This window comes from Emydura macquarii, unplaced genomic scaffold (genome assembly GCF_026122565.2).
Source record: "Emydura macquarii macquarii isolate MOO-44397 ecotype Brisbane River unplaced genomic scaffold, CSIRO-AGI_Emac_v2 contig_431, whole genome shotgun sequence".
NCBI classification, from domain to species: Eukaryota; Metazoa; Chordata; order Testudines; family Chelidae; genus Emydura; species Emydura macquarii.
In genome coordinates, this window is record NW_027130568.1 from 2,139,117 (window position 1) to 2,151,373 (window position 12,257).

Genomic DNA, 12,257 nt, shown 5'->3' on the forward strand with positions numbered 1-12,257 from the left:
CTACAAACCAGCTGGCAGTGTGCTTCCCAGCACATGTAGACAGACATGCATCAAGTCTGCTCAAGCTAGTGCCCTAAGAATAGCAGTGTGGTTTTGATAGCATAGGCAGAAGCTTGGCCTGACCCGCCAGCTTTGTACTCAATGGATACCCTGAGCTGTTGTCCATGGTGCCATGGACACACTGCTATTTTCAGCGCATATCTGTCTACCCATGCTGGAGAGTGCACTCCCAGCTGCTTTGTAGACATACTTTTAGTTTCCAATCTGCTAGGAAAAAGATCCATACAACAGTGGGAACATCTGCTTACTTCCTAGAAGTAGTAAAAAAAGCAAATAACATTTCTATTGCATTAGGAGGGGATAGAGAATAATATGAGAAAATGTAAGTGTCTTAGCTAAGTCAATCCTTGTTTTGTGATAACTGGGCTTGATTCACAATTGCACTATTCCAGTTTCATACCATTATAATTCCACCAGAATCCTATGCTAGTGTAGTCTTCGGACAGCCAGGTGGATGGTGTTTTGTTTGCAGAGTTCATTTCACAACAGAAGCATGTTGAATTGAATTCTCTGTTCTCTGAACTTCCAGGCACAATAAAAGCACGTATGTGGTGTGGAGCTTTAGGATCTCTGTTGCCCAGCTAGGTCCAGCAGCCACAACAGCATCCAGAGATACATCAAAAAAGTATAGGAAGGGAAGCTCCCTGAGGTGGCTAAAAAATACATAGTTGGTACAGCCATCAAGCTTGATGTTTCACTTTCTGAGGGACAGAGTCACAGACCCCATCCTATTCTTGAGAGCTGCTTAACTCTTTTCTGATATCACATACATCACTGATTCTTTTCTCCCTTTCTTTCTAGTTCCCTAGATGGTTACTCCTGAATAACAAACTAGTTAGAGAACTGATCTTTCTGCTATATTGGTTCCAGTGTCCCCTATTTTTTAAGTCCATACATACCAGAAAGGACAGGCCCAAGTTTTTCTCATGTTTAATCACTTAATCCAAAACTATACATTCAGACTGCACAGTTTGAAGACGCATATCCCTAAAATAAAGATGAACCATTGCCATCCTTTAGTTTTCAATAAAACTTTTTATCTTAGTTGTTCCACTGAACTTATAGCATTGACTTTGTTAACACCAAACACCAAACCCAGGAAAACAAAAACTGACTTTGGAGTAGTGGCAAAAAAAAAAAATGCTCCTTTTCTGTAATAAAACAACTAAAGAGAGAGAAAATATTTCAGTTTCTTATCAAACAGAATATAGTTTTCACACCTGTCACAGTTTTATTTTGTTCATTTCTCTCTAGATTCTCAAAAACTGAACACTCAGTTCAGAAAGAGCAAAGATGTCTCTTCTGGTCCTAGGGCTCACTCACAGATAAACTACAAGGGCTACGTTAAATTCTTCCGGCTGCAGGGGGCCGATTACTACAGCCAAGGATCACTGGAGCACTTCACCAGTGTGCCTCCTAACCTCAATCCACTTGTAGGAGAGAGAAAGAGAGAGAGAGAGAGAATAGTTCTTATTCTAAACCCATTTAATCCTTGGTCTCTTTGATGAAGCTGCCAAAGAATGCTTGTTTTGAAAGTGGCTTTGTTGATGACAACTTTGTCTCCCAGGAAATGAACTGTCACCACCATCTACATTTTTATATGCTACTGAACAGTCATCAGATTTAGGCATATTTCAGACCATGCTGACCGTAGTCAGATATAAACCGAAGTTCTACAGATAATTTTTTTTCCAACAAATAGAGCCTACTCAGTCCATTGTTATCAATCAACTGAATAAAGTAAAACCCATTTTTAAAATAAATCTTGCCTTGCATTTCTTTGACAATTATTTTAAGAAACAAGATAATTAGGTCCCAATGCTGCAAACACATGTGCATATGATTGTTCTTGGTCAAAAAGTTAAGCACACGTGTAAGTGTTTACAGGAGAGGTGCTTTATTTGAAAAAAAAAATCAATTTATTCTGAAATACAGCTGTAATCATATTTTAATATACAGAATATTGGGGATATTATCTCTCCTTCTCCTCTCTCTTTTACTACCAGGGCGGCGCATAGGGAGCAGAAACTGGCTGCATCTCCCTAACTGGGAATTCCCTTGGCACATAACAGTGCACAGTTAGCATGTGTGCAATCACCACAAATACTGCCCTTTACTGTAACACCAGTGCAGGCAGCATAAAGGGCATGTAACCAAAAGTGTGTTACTGGTGAGGGTCACTTGCGGACTGCTAGCTTAGGGCAGCCCTCAGGCTGCTCAAACTCCACAGAGGCCAGTGTTGGCATAGGACCAGCCAGGGAATCTTGGAACTGTAACTGTTTTCCTGATTATCACCTCTCTATGCTGCACCCAGCTGAAACAGAAAATCCGCTGACAGTGAGAGAAGCAAGTCTAGACTTATGTGTTTTGGACATTATATCTATGCTCCTTCATATCAAGCTCCAGTAGAACATGACTTGGGCTTATCATTAATCTGCTTATGGGTTTAGAAATGAATTTAATAACGTGAAATGTGTGTCCATGTGGACACAGGTGGGAAAAAACATTTTCCTGCTCTGAAATATTACTATGTTATTAATCTTTTAAAAAGAACATATGAGATCTGTCAGCATGGCTAAAGACATGTCTTCAGATCCCAAGGGATGGGTCCAAATCTAGTTTTCCAATTTCCAATAGCACTGATAAAATTGATATGCATTGGTTAAAGATTGAGCAAGTACAGAACATTTTCTAAAATTATACACTAGGAGCAAATAGGGAACTGGAGCAGAATGTGTTCATACAAAGGGTAATAAATTCATAGAGTAAGATACAAGGACATGTGAATAAGGGAAAGAGTATAAATGAGTTCAAGAAATTCCTAGCATAGAATTATTTCTAAACAAGGAAGCGATTGATGGATATGATGAAAAGGTGAGAAGTTGAATCATGGAAATAAGATAAACCATAAAAAGTATGCATGCTGAGCTGAATGGACATTTTATATTTCAAAAGTGTCTTATATTCACTAACCTCTGATAGAATTTGTTATCAGTTTAGTTTGATCTTACTGCAGGGTGCTCTGTAGTAGATTTTTGCCAGTATTGCCCATTGCTTCCATGTTACCTATTAACTGAAAAGTGCATTGGTGTCTTTAATTATTTCCCTTAAAAGATGGTGTCTTATCCAGTGGATTGTATATTATGTTTAAATGAGAGTTTGAGCCTTAAAGAAAATATATGTCCCAGTTTTCCTGGGAGACTGCTGGATTTTCATCTGATCTTCCAAAAATATTAATTTGCAAGGATACCTAAAGTGTCCTGGTTTACATTTTATCAGTCACGATGCTAAGTGTTTTAGAATGATAAAATGTCTGTATAAATCAGATTGCTATCCTGATACAAAGTGCTTTGTACAGCCCCGCTTCAGTATCACTATGTACTGAGTGTATGTTTTGTTCCAACCAGAGTTTGAGGACAAAGCTTTTCAGGTTTTATATCAGCCTGATGAGTTGGCAAAACAGTCTAGCTAATGCAAAAACCTGGGTGAGACTTCTGCTCTGGCCCCTTGAGGGGGGTGAATGGAGGAGTGGGCACTTGTGCTCTCTCTGTCTCTCCTTGTCTTCAGTCTTTCTTCAGCCTTTCTTCATTCCTCTCCACAGCTCCAGGTGCAGCTTTTGCCATCCCAATTGGAGCCGATCAAAGAAAGGGATCAGAATGTTGAGTGCTTGAGTATCTTGTAATCTTTAAACATCTTTCCTATAAAACATTGGGACTTTGCTTTTAAAAATATGGTTCCCTTACTGAACCTACTCCCATTTAATTACTGTGGGTTTTAGTGTTGATTTCAGTAGGGGCTGGAGCAGGCCCAAAAGGATAAATGTATATTGGACATAGGTTGAATTATCTGGTTAACATTTGTATGTATTTCATTTGAGAGTTTTCATGCTCTCTTAACCTTCTGGACTTCTTGGCCTTTTAAGATAAAAAAGTTGTTCACAGAGGCCACAGCTACAATCAAGAGGGACACTTGGCAAAAAGCAGGAGTACTATCAACCTGTCTCTCTACTCTGTCAGAGTTTCTCTAAATATTTCAGTGCTAGTTGTACCAGCTTAGCATGGTCACTGTGTAGAAGGATGGGAGAATCTCAGAAGGCTTATTAGGCACCTCAAAGTTTGAATGGTCATTTATCTGAGCATCTCAACCTATTTGAACTGAATATTAGAGTTCCCTGAGTATTAGAGCTCTCTGTCTCAGCACATGAGTGAATTTACAAGGTGCTTAGTGGTCTGGCCCTGATCTAACAGAGCATTTAAGCATGAATTTTCCTTTAAGCATACACATAATCTCATTGAAGTCAATGGCACTATCTATGTGCTTAAAGTTAAACTCATGTGAAAGTGCGTTGCTGGATTGAGGCCAGAGTGCAGGATCCAGTCCTCTTTCTCTTTATGATACTGGTTTGATACAAAAAGTGCAGAAGTATGTGAATATTTTTAATTAAAAGGTTTTCCACCCTCTCCTTCACATGCACAACTCCACAAAATGATGCAGGTCTGGTCTGAGTTTGGATTGGAGGCTTCTGTTAACACTTATTTAAGCCATCCTGCGTCACCTGAACAGCATCCTACTTTTGTTTCTTCTTCCAAAGGCTTCTCTGTTTTGTATAGCTAAGAAGTTAACTACAGTCTTATTCTTAGATTTACTTCATAGCATATTTGTTTTACAAAAACATGGATTTATAATTCTTGAGATACTTCCCAGATGTATTGAAACCGAGGATGTTAGAACTCCAACTCCATCTAATCCAACCCAGTGTGTGACTCTCGTTTCTTATTTTGATCATCTTGGATTTTATAACTCATGAGACTGAGATTAAAGTTGGTGTTGTGAATAAAGATCACTTGCTAACACACATTCAGATCTCTGAAATATTCTGGTAACAAAGCCTAGCTTAGTATGTAACAGATTTCACATACCTCCAATGCCTGGATCCACATTAAATGAATGCATGTTGAACTAGCTGAGCCATTTTCATATGAATAGGTAGCTAATAAACCATAGAAAACTCTTGAAGTAAATAAATGGTTCTGGAAAGGAAATCCAAAGGAGCAGACAATGTTAAGTGCGTAAGAGTATAACGCTGCCTGCTGTGGTATATTGTGACAATGTGAAACTTGTGAACTTAGGTTGGCTATTCACAGAGCAGAGACTCTTGAGCTTCTTCCTCACTGCAAATATGAGATAGCTGCTGGCAGAACATTCCCTGTAATGGCCTCCCACAAGATCAAAAATAGATCCAATTTGTTGACTTTCCAGGCACACTGCAAAGATCAGCTGTTTGAATGGCCATTGGCTAAGGACTGAGGCAGTTGATGGTGAGGTTTGTATCGTGTTGGAAAGTTTAATATGTGGTCTTAAAATGTACAGGTCATGTGACTGGATCAGATTATGTGCATTAGAATGGGAGGAAGAAGTGCTGCTGCTTTGGTCAAGTTTTACTTTCTATCATTCATATTTTTTGTGTTTTTTATCTGTATGGCAGGGCAGCCCAGAGCAGTGGATTTGGCCACCCTTTGGTGTGCAGCTGGTATAAGACTGAGTCTGAATGAATGAATAAACAAATAAATAAATAAACACAGTATTTGTAAGTCGAATATATGCAAATAATTGCAGGGCTAGATGCTGATGCTCTACCAGACCTGAATTGTCTGATCTCTAGACTTCAGTGTTTTACCATCAATTTCACAGAGAATACTTTCTCAGGCTCAAACTAGTCTGATTTGGGTAAAGTTAGCTGTAAATACAATTCTTTTTTAAATAAATCATTATTTTTTTATATCCTTCCCTGAAGTGTTCTTGTCAAATTTATATCCAAATTTCTAGTCTAAATATCAGCCAATCAGACATTCTATCTACATGGCTTATTGCGACATTCCAAGTATTATTTACTTGATTATAAAGCCTGGTTTGATGGGATACAATCACTATTCTGTTCTCAATTACCCTTTGAATGTTGCATTACTCAGACACCCATTTAGATGAGGAAAATGACCTAATAGGTTAGTATTCTGTCACAATGATAGCTGAACTCAAATGTCAAAGCAAAGTTAGAAAACAAAATCTGCCTTTTTACTTAACTCAAATTATGATCCAAAAAGCACAGGAATATTATCTATGGAAGTTGGTTGTTTTGTATTTCTTTCACTTACATGACATAGCTATATATCAATAGACACATACTCATTGTATATTGATATTTCAAGATTTTATCTATAATACAGTGTAAAGGAAAACTGACAATGAATAAACAAAATGACACTAAGTATGAAACACAGCAGATTGTTATTGTATTCTGTTTTTACCATAAGGTGGACTGCAATCTATTTTGATTGGGGAAAAAGTTTTGAGTGAGGAAAATGTCTCTCTCTATTTGTTAAATTGTTCACATTTAATTTTCATTTGTTTAAAATCCTGTAACTAACATTTCATTGTTATTTGATTAAAAATGTATATTTTTAATCTAGTCAGTTCTGCACTCATAAAAATAATTGTTTGCCAGTTGTAACTATAAGTACTTTTGAAATGCTGAATCTGATTCAATCAGTTTAATATAAAATATGGATTTGGTTCTAAACTCAAATCTCTCTCTCTCTCTCCCTTACATGCCTTTTTAAAATGACACCAATCACTCTAAAATTTGAGTGTTTCCTAAAAATCTGAAAGCCAAAGTTAACAATTAGCCCATGGTCTGATTTTTCTTCTCCCATGTCCTGAGGCAGTCAGACTAATTTTTTGTTCTAGATTTTTCTGCCTTTTTTTTAGTTTTATTACCTCCTTCTCTTTTCCTTCTTGTCTCTTTATGCTCCTCTTCCTCCTAAGTCTATTTCATGTCATCATAATCTCCAGTTGCTGAGAAAGCCGTGTCTCCCACTCTTCCAAACTTCACCAGTGAAGTTGTTAGTGTCTTAATTCCCCAGGAATATTGCTCTAGGCGGTCTTTGCTGTCTAGAGAATCTGTTAGCAGTATGTCTATGTAAGTGTTATTGTGTCTTCTTAACGTATCTTGCATTGCTGTGAACACAAGATTAAGCAAGCTCTGAAGTGATTCTTTGTTAGGATCCCTCAAAATGCCCACCAGCAGACAGAGATTCTTTTTTACCTACCTCAGCTCTGCTACATACAAGCATAAGAAATTGAACTGAGGAAGGAGTATCAACTTGAAATGAATGTCCATACTTTGGTGGGTTTCATTCACAAGTAAGCCTCTAATGATAATATACTGTAAATGAATTGGAACTGTAGTACTTTTCTTCAACAGTGAGAGCAAATCAGATTAACAAAGTAACCTGAGAGGACCAATAAATCCCGAAACAAAACAAAAACAAAATTCAACCCTTTTTAGAGAGCATAGGCTACTAGTACAAAACATGTATCAAAAGCATACCACCATAGGCTTTGTTCATACAGCAGCAGTGACAAAAATTGTACTTGTTCATTCTCTTGTTGGGTGACTTTGCGCAAGTGATATCGTTTGCATAAAGCAAATGTTCAAGCAGAGTTAATGAGCAAGAGAGAGACTTGCCCATAAAGTTCCCCTTAAAAAGGTTATATTCAAAATATTTCTGTAACTGTTTATATTACTTCATGAACAAAACTATGTATTAACCTAAGTAGAGTGTCAGACCTATGCCATCCAGCTTAGATTGGGTATCTGTATGTCTCACAGATTTGGTATTTACTAACATACCATGAAATAAACTAAACGTATTGTTTTTATTATTTTCCTTTTGTATGCAAAAATCATCCAGAAAGTCTGAATCACTCGTCTTCCCATCAAATACGTAGAATTCAGAACATTTACATTGTACTCTACAGTGTTAAGGCAAACTTCTCCTATATAATTACTGTCTGCTGCATTTATATTCCTTTAACATATTTTTGTTATTTCCTTCTTTTATTTTTTACCTGTTAAATCTGAAATGGGATTAATTACTTTTAAGCTCCCCATGAGCCTACCACAACAACCTTGGGAATCATAAAATAAATGACCTACAATTTCCAAGCCATGTCATCAAGATTATTTTACTGCAACCTGATGTTCCTTGTGCCATTCTAATAAAGATGAGCTCATTTCATGCACATAAAACGATATTGACAATCAGTCCTATACACTCTGGCTTTCCCTACCTTTTGTTCTCTTTTCTTCACACCTTTGGGTACCTACTCTAACTTATTCTATGATACATCAGCTGCTTGAATGCTTAAGCTTTTAAACAAATGAGCCAAATTTTCAAATAGAACCTTAATCGAGGAAAGGGAAAACCCTTTTTACTGTGCTCATTGAAAGGGAATTGTGGCTGGGTTTTTCGGCACTTGGTTTACATCACCTTTTATAGAGATTTCAATGACTGTTTTGAGAACATCCATCATTAGTTTTAGTTCCTTATCTGACACTCAGGGCAAAAATTGAAGAGACATTGGGGGACAGGAAAGCCAAATTCTCACTTTTGAAATTGATTATATGCATTTTTGTCTTCAGACATTGACATATGGCCCCTAAATGTCCCAGGGCCCTAAAAACGACCCCTATTCCTTGGTAAACAAATAATCTGTGACAAATGAAAAGGAAAGGGAGGAGACTGCAGCATTGGTGGCAAAAAACCCTCATTCCAAATCTGATGGATTGCAAAACAGAGAGAGACTTTTATGTTTCTACGTTACTGATGTAGTGGAGGCAAAAAGTGTCCCTTACACCTCACAAAATCCAGGCCACTAGAATTATTAAGCCTAAGGACTTTAGACCAGTGATACTCAGACTGCAGCTTGCAAACTGCAAGGAGCTCTTTAATGTGTCTCCTGTGACTCTTTGCAGCACATAATAATCAAATCACAAAGTGTTTTAAGATTAACCAGTCTAAGTTATTAACCAATTGAGTTATCAACTTCACTAAGTTATTAATTTATTTGCTGTGAGAGTAAAATATATATAAACTATTATATTATATTTTTATATAAACTAAATATTCTCACTGTCATACTGTTTAAATATGAATAGTACTATAGTAAATGAAACAGTGAATTCATACAACTATGGCTCTTTTGGGTAATGTTGATTGCTAATTTGGCTTCTGAACCACTGAGTTCTGAGTATATCTGCGCTAGACTGATTCTAATAGTAAAAGATACAATTATTTATCACTGTAAGAAATTTCCTGATTTTCTTTTGTCCTCCCCTCTCCTCCCCCAAGAAAAAGATTGACTGCATCTTCTCCACTTTGGCTGTTGCCTTTGAAGTAGTGTCAGAACAGAAGGAATTAAGAATATTTTCACTAGTGGAATTTTACCCAGTTTCAGTTATACAGCTTCTGGGTGACCTGAAGGTGCTATGAGCCATAAAACATCTCTTGTGGTAAAAACCAGGAGTAGATTTTGTCTGTTACTGAAGGATAAAATTAATGTTTCCTGTAAAAGGGTGGCTTGTCCCTGGGCTGGGACTAAGCCAGCCCTGATTACAAGATGAGCACCACCTATGAGGAATCATATGATTCAAATATAAAAGGCAATAGGAAGCGGTGGGGGGCAAAGTGAAGCAGCTGAGACTATTAGAGGGGATGTGAGTGAGAGAAGTAACTGAGACTAGTTCTCACAACCTTGAGAAATATGTGATTGTAGAGCTAGAACCTATGAAGCATTTTGTTTTTATGTTGGGACTTTTGAGTTCTGTTTTTGACACTGTTGCCAGCCTGGTGAAGAATGAATTAAAGAACTTTGGACTGAGAAGGCAACTGGAAACTGAGTGAGTTCTTAAAAGTGCACTGGTAAAGGGAAACAGAGACAAATAAAAGAGAGACAGTGGCGATGGTACTACATCTCCTTCTGGAAAGCAGAACACTGGCTGCTTTCAAACCAATAGGAGTTATGCCCTTTCCCTTGCTAAATAGCTAATACTTAATGATCATGACTATTAATTACCACCTTGTTGGAACCTTCCCTTTTGGGGAATGCTATTGGATAGTCCATCATTGAGTAGCTTTGTCTTCATCTGAATTATTCTAAATTTCTGTATACTGATCAGTTTCATGGTTTCAAGTTTGTTTTTCATTACAAAAAATTCACTAACTTGGTCAAAGTTCAGATGTCCATATTGACTTCCAGAACTCTGTCAGTAGCCTATTGATACTGCTGATAAGATATTGCTAACTCATCTGTGAAATCTTTGGGAATGGGGTGGGTTGAGAGTTGCTTTTCAGTAGTTCTGTGCCTTTCTTTTTGAAACTGTACCAAGAACAATGTAGTATTGCTAACCACATTTAACAATCATGAGTTTGGCTTAAAAATGAGATTTTAAAAATAATAATACATTCTAGGGTTTTCTTTATTTGACTGGTCATGTACCCTGAGGACCTGCAGGATGCTGTTCTACTACCTTTCTTCTTTTTCAACGTATACGTGACCCTGTAGGGAGGATTTTTGAGTAATTTGGAATTTGGTTAGACTTGATTCTCAGATGGTGTGAATCAGGCCCAATGATGCTTAGCTCTTACACCATCCAGTTATGTCTAGAAGGGGAGGATCTCCCTTACTTTTCCAGTGCCTAGCTGAGATGAGAATGAGATGGCTAAGGTTTAGTCTAAATACTAATCAGTAAATCCTGGTTAACAGTGGGAAAAGAAATTAAAACCTTCTCTTTGCAACTGGAGAAGTCTCTTCTAATGCAGAAATACAGATTTCATAAAATTATATTTCATGATAAGATGACTGAGTTCTGGAAGTTTAGCGTAACAATGCCTTTTCTTCAACATGAATGCAACATAGCACATATATCAAATACAATGGATTGTTTCACATAAAGTTGTAGCATATCGAGAGCTGACTAGATGTTAAGTTTTCACAAACATCATACTGCAAATCAGTAGTCACACAAGTGCCAATAACCCATAAGTAATGTTACAACAAGTAAATATATTGTTATACCAGGGGTCATCAAATGGTGCTGTTATATGTAATATCATAAGTTCTTCTTAATACGTGAGCCAGGATTTAGCCTTGGAGGAAATAATATATTGTTTAGAGGTGGTGTTGTAACACCTTGGGACGCTGTGGCAAGGAGCAAGGGATTCTGTTCTGTCTTAAGTGGTAGTGGAGACAGCTTATGTCTATAACTTATGTTGCTTAAGGGAGTGTTTTTTCACACCCCTGAGTGACATAAGTTACACCGATATAAGCGCTGGCGTGGACAGCACTATGTTGGTGGAAGAGCTTCTCCCGCTAACATAGCTGTTGCCATTCACTGGGGGTGGTTTAATTATGTCAACAGAAGAGCTCTCTCCTGTCTTCATAGAGCAGCTACATGAGAGATCTTATAGCGGCACAGCTGCATCAATACTCCTGTGCTGCTCTAAGTTCTCTAGTGTAAGACATGACCTTAAACTCTCTAACTGGAGTCAGCTCTCCAGGTAGAGCTACTCCCAGCAAACTGAGCATTAGTGGCTGGGCTAAGATGCTTCGAAAAAAGAATTATCCGTGTGCTGCTGGCACCACCTCTGCTCCAGGAGTGGTACTTATTTTATTTACAAATAAGTTATACTAAAAATATACGCAGACCCAACATCACTGGAGCCTTGAAGGTCAGTGGCTTACTAGAGAAGAAATCAAATATCTGCTACTGATCAGCAAGGGACAACAATATTTAAACATGATATGAATACCATTTACTTTGTTGAAACCCCCTTAAAACACTTTAAGTTCAACTCACAGGTAGCATTATCATTGTTTAATCTGTTCTTACTGTATCACAGTTGACTATCCCTAATGTTAATAAAACAAACAATGTCATGCAAGTGTGAGCTGATTTGCCCCAAAAAAAAAGTTTCTTTTTCTGTAAATATTTCTTTAGCACAATTAGTTATGCAACAGACAGAAACAAAGAATCAGACAGAAATTATACAGATAAAAAATAGAGAAGTGGGTACTTGCGCTATTTGTAGTCTGGGAAGTGCCCGCCCACTGCTAAAGGCCCCACCTCCTTAAGGGGAGAAGTCACTGGACCCAGGACACAACTAATTTTGTGGGACAACTAATGAAAAAAGGAGCAGGCTTAGGGGTCACAGATTGAGGTTCTCTGCTCGGTGTGCCTTTCTGGTTCCCTTCATTTCAGACAGCGCCCACTGCTCCTGGGACATGTCAAGGGAGCCAGCAGACACTTCCCAGAGGAACTCTGTCCAAATGCGTGAATGGACGGAGGAACAGAAGTA

General features: G+C 37.7%; 1 protein-coding gene and 1 long non-coding RNA gene across 2 annotated transcripts in view; one reads left to right on the forward strand and one right to left on the reverse strand.

Moving 5' to 3' along the window:
- Positions 1 to 12,257, reverse strand: part of CDH19 (cadherin 19) — a 156,649-nt gene that overhangs the window by 137,550 nt on the left and 6,842 nt on the right. The window lies entirely within an intron of this gene.
- The window catches only part of LOC137146293 (uncharacterized), a 123,268-nt gene continuing 120,641 nt past the window's right edge, over positions 9,631 to 12,257 (forward strand). Inside the window, exon 1 of the long non-coding RNA XR_010917902.1 lies at positions 9,631 to 9,799. This is a non-coding gene — a long non-coding RNA (uncharacterized lncRNA). The remainder of the gene's footprint in view (positions 9,800 to 12,257) is intronic.